The 21,330-nt window shown below is 42.8% G+C and overlaps 1 long non-coding RNA gene and 2 pseudogenes across 1 annotated transcript in view; 2 read left to right on the top strand and 1 right to left on the bottom strand.

Annotated features, from left to right (window-relative positions):
* Positions 1–21,330, top strand: part of LOC103792688 (uncharacterized) — a 99,394-nt gene that overhangs the window by 22,577 nt on the left and 55,487 nt on the right. The gene's annotated exons all lie outside the window — the stretch shown is intronic.
* On the bottom strand, positions 17,923–18,048 carry LOC118153348 (small nucleolar RNA SNORA70; annotated as a pseudogene).
* LOC144582277 (large ribosomal subunit protein eL29 pseudogene) lies at positions 19,346–20,648 on the top strand (annotated as a pseudogene).

Raw genomic sequence — 21,330 nt, 5'->3', positions numbered from 1 at the left:
GGGTAACAAGAGCGAAACTCCGTCTAAAACAAACAAAAAAAATGTTGTTACTTTCATTTTTTTTTTTTTTTTTTTTTGAGACAGGGTCAGTCTGTCACCCAGGCTGGAGTGCAATGGCATGATCACAGCTGGCCGTAGCCTCGGCCTCCCAGGCTCAAGCAATCTTCTGGCCTCAGCCTCTCAAGTAGCTGGGACCACAGTCACACACCACCATGCCTGGCTAATTTTCAAAAATGTTTGTGGAAATGTGGTCTCACTATATTGCCCAAGCTGGCCTTGAACTCCTGGGCTCAAGTGGTTTTCCAGCCTCAGCCTCCCAAAGTGCTGGGGTTACAGGCCTGAGTCACCACGCCTGGACCTGTTACCTCTATTTTATGGATGAGGAGAGGAGGCTGAGTAAAGTTGAATGACGTACTCCAGACCACACAGCTAGTAGGTGAGAGAACCAAGAATCAGCACCAAGGTCAGCTGCTGGAGCCTGTCTTCTCACCTCCTATGCTCACTTCCTCAAGTCACTTGCCTGGCAATGACTTAATTTGGTAAACTCTTTAATAATGGCAGTTTGTTTGCTTTTGTTACTATGAGACAGCTCGTTTAAAATGATGGCAGTTTGTAAAACATACTGAGGAAAGAGAGGTCAGAGGTGTTGATTCTGACCATGGTTGAGGAGGTTGGAGAATATTTTGCAGGTGAGGAACTATTTAAATTTAACTTTAGACCGGGCAGGTTGGCTCATGCCTGTAATCCCAGCACTTTGGGAGACCGAGACAGGTGGATCACTTGAGGCCAGGAGTTCAAGACCAGCCTGGCCAACATGGCAAAACCCAGTCTCTACTAAAAATAGAAAAATTAACTGGGTATGGTGGCACGCATCTGTAATCTCAGCTATTCAGGAGGCTGAGGCAGGAGAATCTCTTGAACCCGGGAGGCAGAGGTTGCAGTGAGCTGACATCACGCCACTGCACTCCAGCCTGGGCAACTGAGCGAGACTGTCTCAAAATGAAATTAACTTTAAATGATGAGTAGGATTTATAGTCAGAACAAGGAGGCAGAGAGGACAGTTCAAGGAGAAGGGATATCCTCTGCAAAGGCACTCAGAAGATGTGCACAGATGGTTCCAGAAATATGCTGTGTCTTTTGGTTGAGCTCTTTGGTTCCTTACAGTCTCTCCTCTGGGAATGATCTAAGGATCCCAGCCTGCCTAAAATGTAGTTTCCCTCAGTGCTTTCACTTTTCTTGGTTTATGTCTCAAGATATAAAGTGTATGTTTAAAAGAATATACTTAAAAAATACTAAGCTTTTAAAAGACATACTTTTTAAACTAAAATGAGCAAAAATTTTTAAAGTAAAATGACCAGTTGCCGCTGGTCTCCGTTGTCATTTAAGCATGTGACTGTTATTCTCAGTACTTGGTCCTTCTAGGGAAGTGCCACTTATCAACCGCCTCTACAGTGCTGATAAAGTGGGGTAGGTTTTACTTGGGGCAAAGTAGAATCTTGAGGTCAGGCATGGTGACTCACACCTGATATCCTACCATAGAGGCCGAAGGATTGCTTGAGCCCAGAAGTTGGAGACCAGCCTGGGCAACATGGTGACACTCCATCTCTATTTAAAAAAAAGGCTGGCTGGGCGTGTGGCTCACACTTGTAATCCCAGCACTCTGGGAGACCGAGGCAGGTGGATCAATTGAGGTCGGGAGTTTCAGACCAGCTTGACCAACATGAAGAAACCCCATCTCTACTGAAAATACAAAATTAGCCAGGTGTGGTGTCAGGCTCCTGTAATTCCATCTACTTAGGAGGCTGAGACGGGAGAATCACTTGAACATGGGAGGTGGAGGTTGCGGTGAACCAAGATTGCACCATTGGCACTACAGCCTGGGCAACAAGAGCTAAACTCTGTCTCAAAAAAAAAAGAAAGAAAAGAAAAAAGAAAAAGCAAAGTCTTTCTAAGTGGAAATATAAGTTTTAGTTATTCCAGCTAAATCATTACAGTAGAAAGATGTTAATATTTCTCTCCATACTCATCCTTACCAGATAGCCTTGTGCTCTTGGAATGTTGTATTTATGAAGTGAGCAGTAAGTAGAATAGTGTAAGCTATACTACACACAGAAGGTTGTTGACTTCTAGCAATGTCTCATGCCGGTTGCATCTGTATGTGAAGTGAGAAGTTGAGATCACTTTCCACAGAAATTAAGCAAAGTCCTGGAGGTAAGTTGTGGGCAGGGTTGCTGTGGACTCCCTGACAGTGTGGGAACTAGAACTCTGAAGTAAGCAACTGGTGTCTAAAAAATTATTCCCCTCCCCCTCCCCCTCCTCCTCCTCCTCCCCCCCTCCCCCTCCTCCTCCTCCTCCTCCTCCTCCTCCTCCTCCTCCTCCTCCTCCTCCTCGCTGGAGTGCAGTGGCGCAATCTTGGCTCATCACAACCTCTGCCTCTCAGATTCAAGCGATTCTCCTGTCTCAGCCTCCCGAGTAGCTGGAATTACAGGTATGCACCACCACACCCAGCTAATATTTATATTTTTAGTAGAGATGGGTTTCACCGTGTTGGCCAAGATGGTCTTGATCTCTTGACCTCGTAATCTGCCTGCCTCAGCCTCCCAAGGTGCTGGGATTATAGGCATGAACCACCATGCCCAACCAACAAATTCTTTATAAAGTTGTAGGGTGGATCCTTGGGGGCTGACGTGGCCTCCAACACCTAACATGATTGAAAAGGCCATGGACCTGTGTTCTGGGTTCCTCTAACATAGCCAAGTCTTCAGGTAACCTGGTCTATATCGACACCTCTCTTGACACTAAAAACTTCGGGAGCACCTTGATGAGGGCCAATGGAAAACGCTGGAAGTCACAATCTCTCCTTGTGTCCCAGATCTTAGATGGGTCTATGGTTTTTGGTGAAAGCTATCCAGAAACAACCTCAAAATCAAGTCTGAGTTGTCATTCCTGTCAATCAATCCTCTTATTTTTTTCCTTCATTACTTTATTTCTATTAACGGATTTTACTTAGTTTTCCCATAAGATAAGTTGTGCATGAGTTTTGGGTAAACTATCTTGACAACCAAATAGCATTATAGTTAAATATTTATGAAGATAATAAGCTTGCATAACCTTCCTTGACAGATGTGATATGCTTAGTGAAGTTGTTTAGCGAAAGCTCCACCTCAGGATCGATGGGACGCTAATGCCATCTCAGGATCTATGGTACTCTATTGCCATCTGCTGGTCACATTGATGGCTGCTGCCATCACTGTCTTGGCCAACTCTGCTGTCTTATTTCTCTAGTAAGACTAACTGGACCTCACTGTTAGGAGAGCGACCTCTAGCGAGCAGGTCTTGGAATTCATCTTTTTAATTGAATTCATAAAGGCTCAGAATGCCATTTAGACAATTTGTAATGGTGGGGGGAGGTAAGAGTATAAATACTGAATGTATTCAAACCTGTCCATGATGTTCAACTCTTTTCATTGTGAATAAAGATTCTCTAGATGCAATAAAACTAGATTTTGGGGATTACATCCTATTTTATGGGTGTATTGTTTTGCATTCATGTGTTGTTTGATATCAAAATACTATATAATTCTAGTAGTAAGAGCACAGGATCTGGAGTCGAATAAACAATAAAAGAAAATCTGGAGCGTTAAAACAAAGGCTTTGTGGCCAGGTATGATGACTCACGCCTGTAATCTCAACACTTTGGGAAGCTAAGGCAGGAGGATCGCTTGAGCTCAGCAGTTGCAGGCCAGCCTGGCAGCATGGTGAAACCCCATCTCTACAAAAGTACAAAAAAAGAATTCGCCAGGCATGATGGTGCACGCTTGTTGTCCCAGCTGCGTAGGAGGCTGAGGCAGGAGAATTTCTTAAGTCCAGGAAGACTGGGCTGCAGTGCGCCACAATTGCATCATTGTACTCCAGCCTGGGTGAGAGAGTGAGACCCTGTCTCACAGCAACAACAAAAGCAATGCAAGTACTTTGCCACTTACTAAGTCTTTGCTTTGAGCAGGTTATTTAACTTTTCTGTGCCTCAGTTTCCTTGGCTTAAAATGGATAAATGTACCTAAATCACAGAGATTAGAACATTGCCCAGCATGAAGTAAAACACTCAACCACTGTTAGCTATATATATATATACATTTTTTTTTTTTTTTTTAGATGGAGTCTCGCTGTCACCCAGGCTGGAGTGCAGTGGTGTGATCTTGGCTCACTGCAGCCTTCGTCTCCCAGGTTCAAACAATTCTCCCTGCCTCAGCCTCCCAAGTAGCTGGGATTACAGGGAACTGCCACCTCACCCGGCTAATGTTTGTATTTTTAGTAGAGACGAAGTTTTACCATTTTGGCCAGGCTGATCTCAAACTCTTGATGTCAAGTGATCCATCCACCTGCACCTCCAAAAGTGCTGGGATTACAGGCATGAGCCACAGTGCCCAGCCTAGCCATTTTTACTAAAACACAAGTCCTGTAGTTTATATCATTCTGGGATAGGAGTAATCCCTGGACCATCTTTCTGGGCCATCTTTTTGTTGGAAGAAAGCTGATGACAAATGACTCTTGTTTCAAGGATGGGGGAGAGGTTCTGCAAAAGGGAGGATACAAACTTGTGGTCCTGTAATCTAGATGGAGAACCCACAGAGACAGAGGTATTCTAGAGGTGTGAGTGGGGGTGGTTGTGGCTATCTCAGAGGGTTTTGTGAGCAGAGATGTAGCCACAAGGTTGGTGATAGATTATTGAGGCTGGGGCAGTGGGAGGCGGTAGAAAGCTTGGTGATAAAATGCCATGGTAGTCACTGAATATTGGCTGGGGCTGGAGGAGGCCTCCAGGCTGCTCCATGTGGTCCTTGATGCTCTGCAAGTCCTCAGATATGGTCATCGCCCTCCCTGAGGCGCCAGAAAGAATTAGGCATGTGCAAAGAACAAGGAATTGAGCAACCCAGTGTGAGACAGGAGGATAGAGATGCAGAAGCTGGGCACAGAACTTGATGAAGCGTTGCACCGTTATCATTTCTGCAGAGCGGGTGGAGTTGCTGTTATGGGCTTGGTGCAGCAGGGATGTGGCGCTTTCTGTTTTCTGATGATAGAAACACATGTTCCAGCTAAGGAAATCAAAGGAGTTGGGTTTTTGTGGAGGGATTTTTGATTCCTTTTTATTTTTAATTTTTTCCCCAAGGTAATAACAAAATTTAAACAACAAAAATAGTATAAACAATAAAACTATAGTTTTTCTTATACTGTTCTTAAAGATAATCACTCAACCCATTAGGCTTTTCGTTTCTGCAGTTTTCTTCACAGGGCTAACTACTGTGCTGAAATCACTATTTGTAAATGCATCAGTTTAAAGAGGTATTTGCTGACTTTCTGCTGTGCAACGTGAGTTTTCAGCTCACTGTTTTAGTGTCTCTCTTATAGGGGGCATAAATGGGTAGTGTTTGACTTGCACACCGTCGAAAAGAAGTTTGAGCCAACATTTAAAAGATCAAGTTAAATATAAAAACGTAGATTTTCCTGCCTGTCTTGAAAAATAATCAAATATTTAAACTAGGTTTGCACTATTTTATGGCAGCTGTCGACCTGAGCTGAATAACGACCGTCAGTCACTGGATTTCCTGCTTTCCCCAGGTGCCCCCACTCCTTATTGCTCTTCGGTGCTGAGGCTGAGTGTAAATTGCCACTTCTCATCAATGGTCTCTTGCTTTTCTTATAGCAAACATAATATTTCCCCATACCCATGTGGGAAAATTAAAATTGACAGAGCAAGTCCAATAGTCTTTCTCATGTCAAAGTGTGTTTCATGCCTGGCTTTAGCCGCCTGCCATGCTATGCATTTGCATTTGAGACCTTCGGTTGTTCTATTTGCCATAATCATAACCTGAAGCAATGTATTTGTAACATTGGGAAAGTAGGATGCTTCCCATCCTCATTTTGACCAAGGGGCCAATAAGATAGATGCCAAAATGGATGCGAAGCCAAGTCCTGTATGCGGATTTCAAAGGAAATGGTCAACACCTGTTTTAATGACTCTCAAGCTCCTCCTTACCCACTACTTCGTGGAGTATATAAAAGCGCTGGAGTGGAGTGGATGAGAGCATTGTGCGAGGAAGATTTCTTTGGAGAAGGTTGAATATGAGCCTCATCCACATATCCCACCAAGGGGCTGAGACAGGGATTACCTGCCTCATTTCCTCAAAATAAGCATAAGAGAACTTTCCCTGGACCAAATGGTGGGGGCGGGTGGGGGGGGTCCCAATGTATCCCCAGGGATTTGGGGGACAGAGTGGACTAGTATCAATTCCTAGTCTAGGAAGTCTGAAGGACACCAAAGGTTAGATGGTGAGCCAGGAAGCAGCTTGGAAGGTGGAATGCGAGAGGGTGGCTGTTCCACTCAGCGATAACTGCATTCTCCTACAGCATGAGTGTTTCCAATGGACCAGATGTGGACCACATGGCAGAGTGAACTCTGGAGCCACTTAAAGTCCTGCCTAAGAGGAGAGACTGGGAAGGTGATGGATGCAAATAATCAGCCTCCTTCTTAAGTGGGTTGCTAGAGAACCAGGGGTGGAGTGGAAGGGGGAGCTGAAGGTGAGCCACCACTCACATCACAGGTATTTCACCCAGCGAGATGCTCATAGGTCGGCCTCTGCAAGTACCATGAAAGAAACAGACCGTTTTAGGCACCTGCCAGAACCTGTTGGACCGTTCCGACAGTGGTATGTCTATTACCTGGCAGGGAGCAGAAATGTCATGGGTTTAGTCCGAGATGTCATCTGGAGCAGGAGAAGCAGAACAACACTGAAGACACTTGCAAGGAGTAATGGAAAAATAAAGCAAAGCACATTTGGATCACATCCCATGAATTGTGCAGGTTCAGCCTCTTAGTAACTTGCCTGTACTTTTATTTCTAGAATCATCACAGACCACTTTATAAAATGAGGCTATTAGCACTTCCTCTTTTCTTCAGAACTGCTGCCACCTGTGTTTAACTCTTGAAATGCCAATGTTAAAAGCGTAACTTCTGTGAGCATTACTATATCTTTAATGTCGGTTTTTTTTTTTTGAGACAGGGTCTCACTCTGTCACCCAGGCTGGAGGGCAGTGGTGTGATCACAGCTCACTGCAGCCTTTACCTTCTGGGCTCAAGCAATCCTACCACCTCAGCCTCCTGAGTAGCTGGTGTGCCCAGCCAATTTTTATATTTTTTGTAGAGACAGGGTTTCACTATATTGTCCAGGTTGGTCTCTAACTCCTGGGCTCAAGTGATTCATCCACCTCACCCTCCCAAAGTGCTGAGATTACAGATGTGAGCCACTGTGCCCAGCCTGATGTTTATACTTGAATGAAAATATTTCTGATTTTGGCTAGAAGGGTATAGTTTGTAGCAGACCATGCTCCCATCAAGGAAATCTAGAAAAACAAGATATAATGCCAAAACCATCTGCTGGAAGGCATAGAGGTAGTAAGCGCTGAAGGGAAGAGTATTGGAGATAAGCGTAGGTCACTGAGATGAACTTCACCTTCCGTTTGCACTTTGAACCCCGAGGGATAGAAGATGGCATCATCCAGCGCCCCTGCAGTTTTTCTATAGAATGTCTGACATTCAATACAATGTTGCTGACTGGGTGTCGGGGCTCACATCTGTATTGACAGCACTTTGAGAGGCTCAGGTGAGAGGATCACTTAAGCCCAGGAGTTCAAGACCAGCCTTCGCAAGATGGTGAGACCGAGTCTCCACAATACAATGAAAACGTTAGCCAGGCATGGCAGTGTGTGCCTATGGTCCCAGCTACATGGTATTCTGAGGTAGGAGGAAGGCTTGAGTCCAGGAGTTTGAGGCTGCGGTGAGCCATGTTCCTGCCTCCTCCTGCATTTCGCCCTGGGTGACGGAGCAAGACCCTGTCTCAAAAGAAAAAAAAAAGATTGTGATTTAATGGTTGCTTTTAAATTGGAAATATAACTTACGTAGAGAAAGGGGCACAAATCTTAAGTGTGAATTTTACATATAATACAATTTCATAAATGCGTATACCTTTCTAACTAGTGTGACCATCAAAATCTGGAACATGGCCAGGACCTCAGAGGGCTCCTTCCCTGCCTTCTCATTTAGTATTCCACCAATGGAGCCATTATTCTCACTCTTATCACCTTTCAGTAGTTTTGCCTGATTTTAAGCTTTAAGTAAAATCATACAGTATACACTCTTTTACTTTTGACTTATTCAACATTATGTCTGTGAGATTCATAGTTCTTTTTCCTGACAGTGCAGAAGATACCACAAATTCTTTGTATTAATATTTCACAATTTATCATTTTTACTCTTGGTAGACATTTGAGTTGTTTCCAATTTTACGCTCATTTAAATAAAGCTTCCGTGAGCTTTCCTGTGCATGTCTCTCGGTGGACAGATGCACTCCTTGCCACTCTGCTTATATTTGGAAGTGAAATTATTGGGTCAGAAAGGATATGTAACTTTGGCTTTAGAAAGTACTGGCAAGCAATTTCTAAACTGGTTGTACCTACTTATGCTTCCAAGAGCCATTTAAGAGAGCTCCAGATGCCTAATGTTCTTACCAAAATTTGTTATTGTCAGTCTTTTTTTTTTTTTGAGATAGAGTTTTGCTCTCATTGCCCTGGCTGGAGTGCAATGGCGTGATCTCGGCTCACTGCAACCTCCACCTCCCAGGTTCAAGGGATTCTCCTGCCTCAGCCTCTCAAATAGCTGGGATTACTGGCGCACACCACCACACCCAGCTAATTTTTGTTTTTTTAGTAGAGATGGTGTTTCACCATGTTGGCCAGGCTGGTCTCAATCTGCTCACCTCAGGTGATCCTCCTGCCTCTGCCTCCCAAAGTGCTGGGATTACAGGTGTGAGCCCTTGCTCCCAGCCAATTGTCAGTCTTTTTGTAACCATCCTGTTAGTAGATAAAAGGTACTGAGTTGTAGTTTTAATTTGAATTTCTGTGGTGACTAATGGGTGTTGGCACCTTTTCATCTGTGTGTTATTTTAACATCTTCTTTGGTTAAAGTGTCTGATTAAGTCTTTTGACCATTTAAAAATGTGATTAAGTCTCTTTTTCTTGTTTATTATAGGAGTTCTTAACATATTCTGGATATGAACCCATTGTCAGTTGTGTATAGTGCAAATATCTATTCTTTCAGTCTATGTCTTCCTATTTCACTCTCAATTTTAATGAAGGTAATTTCTCAATCTTTTTTACCCCCTTTCCCACATGTTCTAACAATGTATGCATCTTGTCTTTTTGTGTTTTGTTTAAGAAATATTTTCCTATCTAAGGTCACAAAGATACTCTACTCACTTATATTTCCTTCTAGAAATTTGATTGCTTAGGTCTGTGATCTGTTACAATATACTTTTTGTATGTAACATGAGACAGAGGCAAGGTTATCCAAATGCCTCAGTATCATTTATTCCAAGACCATCCTTCTTCAGTGAATTACAGAGGAGTCAGGTGGCTATATATGTTTGGATCTGTTTCTTCACTCTGTTTAATTCTGCTGGTCTAGAGACCCATCCTTGTGCTAATACCACACTGTCTTTTGACCTGTAAGATGTGTACTTCCCTCAGTTTTCTTCTTCTTCTTCCTCCTTCCTCCCCCTCTTTTTCTTTCTTTCTCCTTCCTCCTTTCTCCTCCCTCTTCCTCCTCCCTCCCTTCCTCCTCTCCTCATCTCCTTCTCTCCTTCTCTCCCTCCTCCTCTTCCTCCTCCTCTTCCCCTTGCTGCTGCTTCTCCTCCTCCTCTTCTTCTTCCATCCATGCTTCTGGTTCTTTTTCTTCTGCCCTTTCTCCTCCCTCTCCTCCTCTTTCCTACCTCGCCCCCCTTCTCCCCCTTCTCTCCTCCTCTTCTTCCTCCTTCTCCTTCTTCTTCGATCCTTGCTTCTGGTCCTTCTTTCTTACTCCCCCCGCCCCCACGAGATGGTGTCTCATTCTGTCGCCCAGGCTGGAGTACAGTGGCACAATCTCAACTCACTGCAACCTCACCCTCTGGGGTTCAAGTGATTCCTGCCTCAGCCTCCTGAGTAGCTGGGATTACAGGTATCCACCACCATGCCTGGCTTGTTTTTGTGTTTTTAGTAGAGTTGGGGTTTCACCGTGTTGGTCAGGCTGATCTTGAACTCCTGACCTCAAGTGACCTGCCGCCTTGGCCTCCCACAAGTGCTGGTTTCACAGGCGTGAACCACCACTCCTGGCCTTGTGATTGTGCTTAATGCTACTGCACTGTACATTTAAAATAATAAGTTTTGTATTATGTGTATTTTACCACAATAAAAAAAAGAAGAGTGAAGGACTGAATACTAACCAGGAGTGGAAAAAATAAACAAATTAGTAGCAAGTTTTCTAATAGAGACTAAATGAATGTAATTAGATTTATAACAGTATTTTCAACATGATCTTGTTTTTTCACATCCAATAATCTAAATCCATTATTAAATACACTACCATGAGGTGGCAGTAGTCACAGAGAGGGTTTGGGGTCAGGAAGCCATCCTCAAGTCACATCTTGAAGTGGGAGAGGAAGGCTAACCTTTAAGGGAAACCTACCATCTTCCCCAGGAACTTTATCTTTGAAATGAGATTATTAACAATCCCCATTTTATACATGAGGCCAGTAGAGGTTTGGTATTGCCCAAGCGCATATGGCATATAATTTAACTCCCAAAGGGAAAGATGTGTTCTACTTTAGTTTGTATTTCTCTTTCTTTTATTTATTTACTTATTTTGACACTGGGTCTCACTCCATCACCCAGGCTGGAGTGCAGTGGCATAATCACAGCTCACTGTAACTTCTGCCTCCCAGGTTCAAGTGATCCTTCCACCTCAGGCTCCCAAATACCTGCGACCACAGGCCCATGCCACCATGCCCAGTTAATTTTTGTATGTTTTGTAGAGACGGGGCTTCACCACGCTGCCCAGGCTGGTCTTGAATTCCTGAGCTCAAGCGATCCACCTGTCTCAGTCTCCCAAAGTACCAGAATTACAGGCATGACCCACTGCACCTGGCCTATTTTCATTATTTATTTATTTATTATTATCTTTTGAGACAGAGTCTCACTCTATCACCCAGGCTGGAGTGCAGTGGCTTGATCATGGCTTACTGTCACCTCCAACTCCTGGGATCAAGCAGTTGCCAAATTGCTGGGATTACAGGCATGAGCTATTCTGCCAGCTGAGTTTTTATTTTTAGTGTCTGATATATAGAAGGTCTTTAATGACTCTCCTTTCAGACCCTGTACTTACTATAGAGCTCCACATAACTGAATTTGGGGCTGGACACCCTCAATAAAGTCCTGGTTCTTTCTGTTGAGACCTGGTTAAAGCCTCACCAGGAGACTGGTAGGTTACCATGGGGTTTACCAAGAGAACCAGAAATAGCATCAGACCCCAGGGCTCCTAATCTGCTTCGTCACCCACTCCATCTCCTGTCACTCTTTTACCTATACCTTTCTTTCATGAGAATTTTGTTTTAATCCTAAACTTTTGGGATCGTAAGCCATTTAATCTGTGAAATGTGAAATCTTTTGGGAAACAGTGGGTAAATGTATGATCTCCCCATCCTGCCCCGGGGGACAGAAAATAACTGAAGGTGTAGGACGTAGGAGGTCTGGAGCAAGTTTAGGCCATGAATATTTTAGACATGCAGGTGTGGCGTGTTTCTTCTTTTGTATTTTTTTATAGCTGAAAAGGAAGACACACTGTCTCTTTAGGTCTTAAATACGTTTGAAGCATAATAAAATGATCACTTTCATACTCCTGTGAATAATGCCCTCCTTTTAAAAAGAAATCTTGGATTTTATATCACACGCAGCATATTTCTGAAATCTCATTTCCTTTCCTGGCAGGTTTATTAATAGCAAGTTCTCTCTCTTATTTATTTATTTTGCTTTTTCTCAAATCTCCACTTCCATCCTCTCTTGTAAAAAAGTTCATTTAAATCTAGTTTGAACTAAAATATGTATCTACAAAGGAAAAAAAGTCAACCATAAGAAAAATTTGTACAATAAAACAATTTTATTTTATTGAAAAATTCAATCCATATATATCAGAACCTGGTTCCCCATGTTCCAATGGCCATTGTGAAAATAATTTACACGTATATAGATTTATATGTATATGTTTATGTATAAATGTACAAATATATAAGTGTATGTCCCATAAATAATTTATTTTGAGATGGAGTTTGGCTCTTGTTGCCTAGGCTGGAGTACAATGGTGTGATCTCTGCTCACCACAACCTCCGCCTGCCAGGTACAAGTGATTCACCTGCCTTAGCCTCCTGAGTAGCTAGGATTACGGTGTCCACCACCACACCCAGGTAATTTTGTATTTTTAGTAGAGATGGGGTTTCTCCATGTTGGTCAGGCTGGTCTCGAACTCCTGACCTCAGGTGATCTTCCTGCCTTGGCCTCCCAAAGTGTTGGGATTACAGGTGTGAGCCACTGTGCCTGGCCCCATGAATAGTTATTAAGTCATCTTTGGTCACTGGCCTGATACAAACTAAACCATCCATATCTTACATTCTCTCTGGGAAGGGTCATCCTTTTCTTTTAAACAAGAACTCTAACTTCTTCCCTTTAAATACTTCCAACTCTGGGTTCAGTGGCTCATGCCTGAAATCCCAGCACTTTGGGAGGCTGAGGGTGGGGGCAGAGGGCGATCACTTGAGGCCAGGAGTTTGAGACCAGCCTGGCCAACATGGGGAAAGCCCTTCTCTAATAAAAATACAAAAGAAATGATCCAGGCATGGTGGCAGGTGCCTGTAATCCCAGTTATTGGGAGGCCGAGGCAGGAGAATCGCTTGAACTCAGGAGACAGATGCTGCAGTGAGCTGAGATCACGCCATTGCACTCCAGCCTGAGCGACAGAGCTGAGCTCTGTCTCTAAATAAATAAATACTGCCAACAATACCTCGCTTGAGCATGTGCCATGTTGCTCCCAGGGCCACCTCATTCTGCTGTACAGGTTGTGCCCTGAATAACCCTAGGAAACCCTTTTTACACTGGAGGAGGACCCCCACAATCCAGTAGGACCTCATTTTTTAACTTGATTATATCTGCAACCTAACAAGTCCATGTTCGCATGTGCTGGAAGTTCGAGCTTCAACATATCTTTTTGGGGAGACACAGTTTAACCCTTCACAGTGACCTTGATACTGAGTCCACATAGGGGAGTCCAAACGAAGAGGTCAAAATTCTCTCTAAAATGCAGAGCAACCCCACAGCAACTCCTGCTTTTACGTGTATGGCCCTGTGATTTAAAGTTCACCCTCAGTCTCTCAATCTGGACTAACAATAGTCGAGACATTCTTGTTTAGCATTTTCTCCATTAATACTTTGGATCTCTTCTATCTCCTGTCTACATTAATGGATAGTCGGTGCCTACTTATCTCTCTCCAAATCATCTTTCAGTTTTCTCACAGTAATCTCTTTCTTCATCATCTTTATTCATTTGGTTATTCACCTGACTCACAGAAGTCTATCAATAAAGCAATAAGTTGGCTGGGTGCAGTGGTGTATGCCTGTTATCCCAGCACTTCCGAGGCAGAGGCAGGAGGATCACTTGAGCTCAGAAGTTGGAGACCAGCCTGGACAACACAATGAGACCTCGTCTGTACAAAAAAATAAAATAAAAAAATTAGACAGGTGCGGTGGTGCGTACCTGTAGTCTCACCTACTCAGGAAGCTGAGGTGGGAAAAACACTTGAGCCTGGGAATCTGGGGCCGCAGTAACCTATGATGATGCCATTGCACTACACTCCAGCCTAGGTGACACAGCAGGACCTGTCTCTAAAAAAATTTTTTTAAAGTTTAAAAGCAGTGAATTAACATTGTTATTGAAACCATTCAACTCTCCTTTAAAATGTCCCAAGCAGAAATAATTCTAGGTGAGTGGTATAATACTTGCAGTATTGGGAAGACAGTTGTCTCTGATTACTTCCACTACTTTTGTCTGCTTCCTTGATATCTGAAATTGTTTTAAGATGTAGTACATCTTATGTTGCTATAAGAGAAAAGGCAGATACCTCTCAGAATGGTAACACGTTGATTTACGTTTATTCTGGCTATTAACGATGGTTTCGAGACTAGGTTCGTGAGATTGGGAGAGAACAGCATAGCACTGGGATTCTGTAGGGAGAGAAAAAGGTCCTGGAAAAGATAGAACATTTCTTTATGGAAAAATCTGGCCTGTCCCATTATTATTCACTCATTGACTTATTCTCCACATTGTAAAAAAGAATTCAGGCTCACACCTGTAATCCCAGCACTTTGAGAGGCTGAGGTGGGTGGATCACAAGGTCAGGAGTTTGAGACCAATCTGACCAACATGGTGAAAACCCATCTCTACTAAAAAAACAAAAATTAGCTGAGTGTGGTGGTACATGCGTGTAATCCTAGCTACTCAGGAGGCTGAGGCAGGAGAATCACTTGAACCCAGGAGGCAGAGGTTGCAGTGAGCTGAGATTGCACCACTCCACTCCAGCCTGAGCAACAGAATGAGACTCAGTCTCAGAAAAAAAAAAAGAAACGAAAAGAAAAAGAAAACTCTATCCAGTCGCATTATATTTACTCATTCACTTACCGCAATATAAAAAAGAATTCAAGGCTACTTCTAAAGCAGCTTCTAAAGAATTCTCCACATTGTAAAAAAGAATTCAAGGCTGCTTCTAAAGTGCGGGGGTTACAGGCACGCACCACCGCACCCAGCCAATTTAGCAAGACTAAACTGAAAATCAGTAAGAAAATAGGCAAATGGAAAATATGGGACGGAAAGCAAGGTGAGCCAGGAGTGATAATAGCATGCAAGTCACACGCTGGGCCGCAGCTTGTACACACCTGACTTGGGGAGCGGGGCGCAAACCTGGCCTCCAGTGTTCTGATGGCCACTGTGAAAAAGAAGCCCATGATCACCAATGACATTTGTAGGGAATTGGTATCCTGGGGGATGAGCCCCAGACCTATTGTGGAAGCCAAAGGAACTTCATCTCGGAAGCTAATCCGCCATGTTGGCTTCTGATGAACCCCTGTTCTAGGAATGCTTCTAATGTTTCCAGTTTATCTATTGTTTCCTGTTGAGGAAGATGTACTTTTCATAAATCCTGCCCTTAGATAGGAAGTCATAGTTACTGTAAATCCTGCTCTTAAGCAAATTCCTACACATTCCCTCTGAAACATTATTCCGTTTCCTGATGATACAGAGCCCTTGGGTTGGAGGGTCACAGTGCGGAGAGCTACCTATCTTGCAGCCACCCAAGACCAGGCATCTGTCTGTAAATTCCCCAATAAAATAACCATGTAACGACAAACTGATTTGTCTGCCTCATTCTTTGGTTTCTCGGCTCCTTCTGTGTGGGGAGTTGCCATGCGTTTGTGGCTCTTTCATGGAACATCTATATTTTGAAATGGCTTTTCATGTTACTCTGATGTGTGTCCCTCATGAAGGCCCAAGTTCCTAAAACATTAATTCTCTTCCTATTTCCTAGCTGTCTCGCCTAGGCCGTGCCCGCCAGCAATTCCCACATGGCTACTGGGGCAACACCGTGATACATATCCGAGATAAAGTACAGGAAAAGCTTTTGCAGTGGACGAAAATGTTGAAGGAAATTGCTTTTCTTGATAGCAATCAGGTCACCAAAGTGAGATGAAGAAAGTTTTTTGAGAATGTGGGATAGAATAATATTGTTTTCGTTATTTCTAAGAGTTAAACAATTTAGGATTAAAAATTTCAAATATACTAGAGGGGTCCATGAATTTTAATAGTAACAAAATGGTTATTCAATATTGCAAAATCCTCAGCTTTAAGGAAAAACATATTTGATTTGTTAATTATTTAGGACAAATTTTGGTGAAGTTATTCCAACTTGTGTGGCTTAGGAATGCCAGTTTGGGGACTTAGATTTTCTAACTGCCTAATGAAGTCTGCTCTTTCCTTGCCTAGCCTATATGTATTTACTCGTGCCCTTAATATAGCATTTTATAAAGCAAATGAGATCACAGCACATGTATATTTTTTCTCCGTGTGTGTCTATGTATAGCATGTCTGAGTATGTCTGAATATGAAGTGTGCATTGGTTTTTATGCCTTGATTCACATGAATAGGAAAACGTTTGAATTTATAGGAAATGGTTTTGGCCACCTTCTCTGATATTACTGTAACTGAAATAGCTCAAAAGCACAAAAGGTCATGGCAGGCATTTATGTAAAACTTACTAGTGCTGTTTATAAAGGCACCTTGTGTTTTATTACTTTGTTAATGTACCTTTCAGGAAATCCAGTCATGCCATCATTTCCTTCCATATTTCATCTGTTTCTCATTATAAATAAGTGTTTATTGCTAACGCTTTCTCTGAGCGACATGGGGGCGGTAGGGGCAGCCTGGAGCTCTGTTGCATCTCGTTTATTCTTTGGCGTGATAGGCTCACCCAATCTTGAGTGTGTTATGTGTGGTAAACGTGGGCTGAATTTTACATTAATTGTTTTGCCATGCTCAAAATGTAAGGTGTCATCAATAGCCTTCCAAAGAAAAGATTTTACACACTGAGTCACAACTGTATCCACTCACCTATTGTTACTCTGCCCCTCCATGGTTACCACATCTCACCTCTACTCCTGGCTGGGCGGTGGCTCATGGTTGTAATCCTAGCACTTTGGGAGGTCAAGGCTGGTGGATCGCTTGAGCTCAGGAGTTTGAGACAAACTTGGGCAACATGGCGAAACTCTGTCTCTCCAAAATATACAAAAATTACCTAAGCATGGTGGCATGTGGCTATAGTCCCAGCTGCTTGGTTAGGCTAAGGCAGGAGGATTGCTTGAACCTATGAGGTTGTGCCACTGCACTCCAGCCTGGGTGACAAAGTGAGACCCTGTGTCAAAAAAAAAAAAACAAAAACAAACCCTCTACTCTTTAGTGAGAAGGGTATTTATCTAGAAATTTTTTACATAGACCTTTAATAAAGGCTTCAGTTATTAAAAATAGCTTCCCATTTCCCATCAGAATTCTCTTTATCTCCATTCCTCAACAACCTGTAGATGTGGCCATGCTTGACGAGATCTTGAACTCTGTAATTCCCTTCTCTGACCACCACTTCATTTACAAGCCTCAGTATGAAGCAGGACTGGATAGACTATGTTGTGGAAATCAATTAAACTTGAAAATCTGGGGGCTCTAAGGCAATGCAGATTTATTTCTCACTCCTGTTGTGCTCTGGTGCTGGCCAGGCAGCTCTTCCCCAACTGGGGAGTCAAGAGCAGATATAGTTTATATAAATGAGTGTTTCAAGGTGTTTCACACTCATGTTTCTACACATGATTTTGCATTTTGCAAGAGGGGAAGGAGGCAGTAGGACAGGAGGAAGAGGTTGGAAGCCAGTGTTTTGGGGTAATTACTTGAACTACAGCTGGTGGATCATTAAGAATTTGGGAATGGCTTGCTCTAGAGAAAGTCTATTCCTGAGGTTCCTTAAGAAATAAAAGCTGAAGAATAAGTTTATTTTTATTTTTTTGAGTGGATAGGAAGTAGGATTTATTGGTGGGTAATAGGAGGGGGTGGCACAGGGGAAGCCCTCATGATGCAGATGCAGGGCATGTCACTTGTCCAGAGGGCAACGACTGGGGAAGTATTTGACCCCACAGTCACCTGGGATGAGCTGCTTCTCAGCCACCATGTCTTCAAATTCATTTGCATTGAACTTGGTAAAGCCTATTTCTTTGAGATGTGGATTTTCTGGCAGCCAGGGATCTTGAAGTTGACCCTAGGTAGGACCTTAATCACATGCTCCTTGTTCTGCAGCTTGGTGCGGATGGACATGATGGCTTGTCCAGCCCTGGCCACAGTGCCCAGGGGCTTTCCAAAGGCACCTCACATACCTGTTTGGAGCCCACACTGGGGTACTGCAAGGTCAGAAACATGAACATACATGGGGTTGTCTCCAAGGTCCCTTAGAGTAGCCCATCCACAAAATTGGCTGTATATATTACCAAGAAAACTGCTGTTTGCACACTGGGCCTCCATGAGAAAAGGAACTTGGTTGGCTTAACTGGTTGCAGATAGAGCTGTGTTATTAATGATATCCAGTTAAACATGAAGTAAACATGAATTGCTTTTGTTTGTATAATAAACTGAATATATAGTTTTAAAGTTCTACCTTCACATTTCAGTTTTTATTTTCCCATTCCAGTTTTTGTTTGTATAATAAACTAAATAATAATAAATAGTTTTAAAGTTTCACCTTCACATTTCAATTTTTATCTTCACTGCAACCCTGTGAAGTAAACAGCAGGCGTTTGTAACCTTCGTTTTGCAGATGAGGAAACTGAGGCTCAGAGAAAAAGTCAACAATTTCTAAGTGAAATGTTGGGATTAGAATTTATCTCCTTTGTTTCCACACCTCTATCTTTCCTTCCTACATTTCTTTCACTTTACTGGATTCACTAGTGGTGCAGAGATAGACCCTGGGACAGTTGTGCATTCTTTTTTTTTAAATCATACAAAGTCAGCCAGACTGATGTTGAGGCCTCTGCTTTGCAATTCTTCCATCAGACTGAGGCCCTGCAGCCACAGGATGGAGGGAGCAGGTCACTCACCATTATTGCCATTCATGTCCAGCTAGGTTGGTATGGATTTTAAAGTTCCAGTGTCCCCAACACCATCAGAATCATGTCAATTTCTCTTGAAGCTCTTGAACAGAGAATTATGATTTTGTGTGTGTGTTATGGAATCTTCCTTCCCATGAATATGGTCTACCTTTATATTTGTAATCTGTTTTGAAATCTCTTGGGGTTTGTTTGTTTATTTATTTATTTTTGAGACAGAGTTTTTGCTCTCGTTGCTCAGGCTGGAGTGCAATGATGCGATCTCAGCTCATTGCAACCTCCCTCTTCTGGGTTTAAGCAGTTCTCCTGCCTCAGCCTCCCAAGTAGCTACCACGCCCAGCTAATTTTGTATGTTTAGTAGAGACAAGGTTTCACCATGTTGGCCAAGCTGGTCTTGAACTCCTGATCTCAAATGATCCACCCCCTTTGGTCTCCCAAAGTGCTAGGATTACAGGTGTAAGCCACCTCACCTGGCCTCAAATATCTTAGTATTTTAAGATTTTCTTTATATAGGTGTTACACATTTCATCTTTAATTCCTGTTTTTATTTTTGTTTATTATTTAAAGTAAAGCAATATTTTAATTTTGTCTTCTAAATGATTTTTGTCTATATAAAGACTTGATTTCTGCATATTAATTTTTATATCTAGGCAACCCTATTGCCTTCTCTTATTTGAAATAACTTTTTAGTTGATTTACTTGGGTTTTATGGGCCAAGAATCATTTAATCTTCAAATAGTGATACTTTTATATCTGCCATTCAACTTTTTATAACCATTATGATTTCTCGTGACTAGTTGTACTATCTAGTACCTCTAGCACTGTGCTAAATAAAAATGGTGGTAAAGGACAATCCGTCTTTTTTCCTGTTTTCAACGGAAATCCTTTCAGTGTTTTCCTATGAAGGTTGATCTTGGCTTGTTGGTTGGGCTGGACAGAGTCTTGCTGAGGAAGCATCCACATAGCCATGTTTATTTTCTGCTTTATTAAAATTATGTGTTTTGCACAGGCAATAAAAGTAAAAATAGACAAGCAGGACTACATCAAACTGAAAAGCTGCTTCTGCACGGGAAAGGAAGCCATCAGCAGAGAGAAAAGGCAACCTACAGAATGGGAGAAAATATTTTCAAGTGACATATCTGATATGAGGTTAGTATATAAAATATGTAAAGAACTCCTACAACTCAATAGGAAAAACAGCCAACAAATAACCTGACTGAAACATGAGCAAAGGACCTGAATAGACATTTCTCAAAAGAAGACATACAAATGGCGAACAGGTGTATAAAATAACGCTCATTGTTAAAAGTCACCAGGAAAATGCAAATAAAAATCGCAGTGAGATATCACTTCACATTTGTTAGAGAGACAATTATTGAAAAAGGAAAAAAGCCTTCAGGTTCTAGGCGCTTTGGCAGCCGCAGCTTAAGGTGCAGACATGGCCAAGTCCCAGAACCACATCACACACAACCAGTTCCAAAAATGGCACAGAAATGGTATCAAGAAACCCTGATCACAAAGATACGAATCTCTTAAGGGGGTGGACCCCAAGTTCCTGAGGAACGTGCACTTTGCCAAGAAGCACAACAAGAAGGGCCTAAAGAAGATGCAGGCCAACAATGCCAAGGCCAGGAGTGCACGTGCTGAGGCCATCAAGGCCCTTGTGAAGCCCAAGGAGGTTAAGCCCAAGATCCCAAAGGGTGTCAGCCGCAAGCTCCATCAACTTGCCTCTGTTGCCCGCCCTAAGCTTGGGAAGCGTGCTCATGCCCACACTGCCAAGGGGCTCAGGCTATGCCAGCCAAAGACCAAGGCCAAGGATCAAATCAAGGCCCAGGCTGCAACTCCAGCTTCAGTTCCAGCTCAGGCTCTCAAAGATGCTCAGGTGCCTACGAAGGCTTCAGAGTAGAGATCTGTCTGCCAACATGAGGACAGACGGCCTGGGTGTGATCCCCCGGACTGCCTTTTGCATGGGGCTGGGGTCCTCCTGTGCTATTTGTACAAATAAACCTGAGGCAGGAAAAAAAAAGAAAAAAGGATCACACGTGTTGGTGAGGATGTGGAGAAATAGAAGCCCTTGCACACTTTTGGCAGGAATGTAAAATTGTGCGTTGGCTATGGAAAACTGCATAGAGTTTCTTCAAAAAATTAAAAATAGAACTCTTTCATGATCTGTCAGTCCTGCTGCTGGGTTTTTATCCAAAAGAATTTAAAGTCAGGATCTTGAAGAGATATTAGCTTTCCCATGTTTACTGCAGCACTATTTACAACAGTGAAGATGTAGAAACAACCTAAATGTCTGTTGATATGAGTGGATTAAGGAAATGTGGTATGTACATACTGAAGAATAGTATTCTGCCTTAAAAAAGAAGAAAATCCTGCTGTATGTGACAACATGGATGAACTTTGAGGACATTGTGCTGAGTGAAAGAAGCCAGTCACAGAAGGACAAATACTGCATGATTCCACGTATCTGGGGTATCTACAGTAGTCAAATTCATGGAAGCAGCGAGTAGAATGGTCATTGCCAGTTGCCAACAGGTAGGGGAAAGGGAAAACGGGAGACTTGCTTTTCCACAGGTATAAAGCTTCAGTTACACCAGATGAAAGCATTCTGGAGATCGGCACAACACTCTGCCTCTCCTTAATAATATTGTGTACTGAAAATTTTGTTAGGGGCTGGGCATGATGGCTCACACCTGTAATCCCAGCATTGTGGGAGGCCGAGGTGGGTGGATT

Source organism: Callithrix jacchus, chromosome 4 (assembly GCF_049354715.1).
Source record: "Callithrix jacchus isolate 240 chromosome 4, calJac240_pri, whole genome shotgun sequence".
Lineage (NCBI taxonomy): Eukaryota > Metazoa > Chordata > Mammalia > Primates > Cebidae > Callithrix > Callithrix jacchus.
Note: the sequence above shows the minus strand (reverse complement) of the source record. Positions and strands in the feature narration are given on the sequence as shown.